Source organism: Orycteropus afer, unplaced genomic scaffold (genome assembly GCF_000298275.1).
Source record: "Orycteropus afer afer isolate SDZICR_OR568_19922 unplaced genomic scaffold, OryAfe1.0 scaffold00002, whole genome shotgun sequence".
NCBI classification, from domain to species: domain Eukaryota; kingdom Metazoa; phylum Chordata; class Mammalia; order Tubulidentata; family Orycteropodidae; genus Orycteropus; species Orycteropus afer.
In genome coordinates this window covers 4,933,162-4,936,265 of record NW_006921589.1, presented here as the reverse complement: position 1 = coordinate 4,936,265, position 3,104 = coordinate 4,933,162, and positions in this window count along the sequence as shown.

The window sequence follows — 3,104 nt, the reverse complement described above, 5'->3', positions numbered from 1 at the left end:
TAAAGGCTAGAGAAGTTGACTTGAAACTTGCCAAGTCTCTGACATTGTGACTAATGAACTTCTGAAGATAACTAGGACTACCCAAAATGAAAAGCTTTATCTTACCATTGCAGGAAGTATAGCACAAGTATTAATATTCTGGTCACTGGAACAAAACTGCCTGACTTTGAATCTCAACTTCACCATTTATAGACTATGAATTTGGAAATGTTTTCAATCTCTAAGTCCCTCAGTTTCTTTATCTGTTAAGGGTGAGTCTTTCACATTATATGATTGATGAAAGGGTTAAATAAGGTACTGCATATAAAACACTAGTGAATGTTTAAAATAAATGTATGAGGGTGAAAAATGTATGAGCTTAGGAAGAGACTGTCAGGTTCCACACCTACTTTGGGAAGCATGGCATCCCTCCTTCTCATTCATCTCCTTTCATTTCTCAATTTGCCCTCCAAGCAATGTAACACATATGTGCACACATGTACATACACATGTGTATGTATAGTTAACTATAGTAGGAAAATACTTTCATATTCCAAAGAGATATTACAAACCTGAACCATGAGGAATTCTGCTCCCAGATTAGATGTAACAGGGACCGAATTTACCCTCTTGGCTAAAAACAATCAAAAAAGTAAACAAAATATATCTTAAAAGTAGTTTTTGTAACAATAGAGATCAGTCCACAAAGAATAATGATCCCTGAGAGACATGAAATAAAGCAAATGAACCTTATGATTGTTCCAATTTACTGCTTAGAGAGAGTTCTCCAGTTAAAGAGATGTAGCTCAAAGTCAGCAAAGACCAAGGCAGTTAGAGTTTCAGGACAAAGTATTGTAAAGGAGAAAGCTACATGGGGAGAGAACTCTGAATATCTAAGGGGATTGCTCTTGAGTATTTCTCAGAGCATCTATCAGTACATGCATATTAGGAAACTGCCGAGACTGGGGAAAGAACCTCCCGAAAGGATACGAGATAATGATGCCTGTCACTCAGAGTGCTGGGAATAGTTCCTGTCCTCACAAGCCATACTGAAAAACTTCATGACTCATAGAGCAGTAGATAGAACATTCCAAAGATCTTGCCTGAGTAATAGAGAATAATTACCCTTAGACTGAGCACTGCTCCAGTCCCACATAATAAATTTTTAAAAGTCAGATCTGAAAGAATAAACTATTTCCAAGTAACTCTTCTGGGTCCCAGAACAAAGTTCAAGACTATTTATATAAATACAAAAAAAAAAAACAAAAACTAAGCACCCAAAAAGGTAAAATTCACAATGTTTGGCACATGATCAACAATTACCAGGTAGTCAAATAAACTGGAAAATGTGATCCAAAATTAGAAGGAAAAGCAATAAAACCAACCCAGAACTGATATCAATGTTAGAATTAGTGTACAAAGAAAGTAAAACATGTATTATGACTTTAATTCACATGTTTAAAAAATTAAGCAGAGACATGAAAGATGGGGGAAAAAACAAACAGACTCAAATCTAATTTCCAGAAATGAAAACTACAATGTCTAAGATTAAAAACACACTGAAAATGATTAGCAACAGATGAGACATTACAGAAGAAAGGATTAGTGAATATGAAGATGTCGCAAAATAAACTTGTCCAAACTAAAACATGGAGGGGTAAGAGAATTTTAAAAAATTTAACAAAGCATCAGTTTCAAGTGTGCTAATATTGTAATTGGAGGCCCCAGAGGAGGTAAAATGATAATAAAAAAAAAATACATTTTCCAAATTTGATGAAAACAATAAACCCACAGATCTAAACAGTTCTATGAATCTCAAACATAAGAAATATAAAGAAAACTACACCAAAATATACCATAATCAAATCAATTAAATTTGAATAAACCAAGGATAAAGAGAAAATCTTACATGCAGACAGAGACAAAAAGCCATGTTACATACAGAAAAAAAAAGCTATGGTTGACATCAGATTTCTCTTTCTGGAAACAGTGCAAATCCAAAACCAGTTAAACAAACTCTTTTAAATATTAAAAGAAAAAATAAAACTTCCAACCTAGATTTTTATATTTAGAAAATCTATCTTTCAAAAGCAAAGGAAAAATAAAGATTTTGCCATATAAAAGCTGAAATAACATTTCATGATCAGAACCTCATTATAATGAATGGTAAATGAAGTCCTTCAGGCAGAAGAAAATTATACCAGATGGAAATATGAATTTATACAAATGATGAAGACCTCTGGAAATGGTAACTACATGGGTAAATATATTTTTTCTCATTTTAAAATCTCTTCAAAAAGTATATTTAAACAAAAATATCAACAATGTAGTCTGTAGTTTATATGTGAAGTGAAAATACAACACAGATTGACCAATTAGAAAAATCACGATAAAAGGAGAAAATATTGAAATTGTCAATGATTTCCTTTTACTCAAATCCACAATCAATGCCCATGGAAGGAGTAGTTAAGGAACCAAACAATATATTATATCAGGCAAATCTGCTGCAAAAGATGTCTTTAAAGTGTTAAAAACAAAGATGTCATTTTGAGAACTAAGGTGTGCCTGACCCAAGCCATAGTATTTTCAATTGCCTCATATGCATATAAAAGCTGGATAATGAATAAGGATGACCAAAGAAGAACTGATGCCTTTGAACTGTGGTGTTGGCAAAGAATATTGACTAGATTGTGGACTGCCAGAAGAATGAACAAACCTGTCCTGGAAGAAGTACACCCAGAATGCACCTTATAAGCAAGAATGGTAAGACTTCGTCTCACTTACTTTGGACATGTTGTCAGAAGGGACCGGTCCATGAAAAAGGATATCATCCTTGGTAAAATAGAGTGTGAAAAAGAGGCAAATCCTCAATGAGATGAATTGACACAGTGGCTGGAACAATGAGCTTGAACATAGGGAAGATTGTGAGGATGGCACAGTGCTTTCTTCTGTTGTACATAGGATCTCTCCGCATTGTCCCCAACGCAACAGCACCTAACAATAACAATATGTAATATGAGGATCAAATGTGAAACCTACTTTGATCAGCCTGAATGTTGGCTACTGCTGGCAAAATATGTATTTTCAAAAAAGAAACATTTTAGCTACTTCTTGAAATTAAAGGT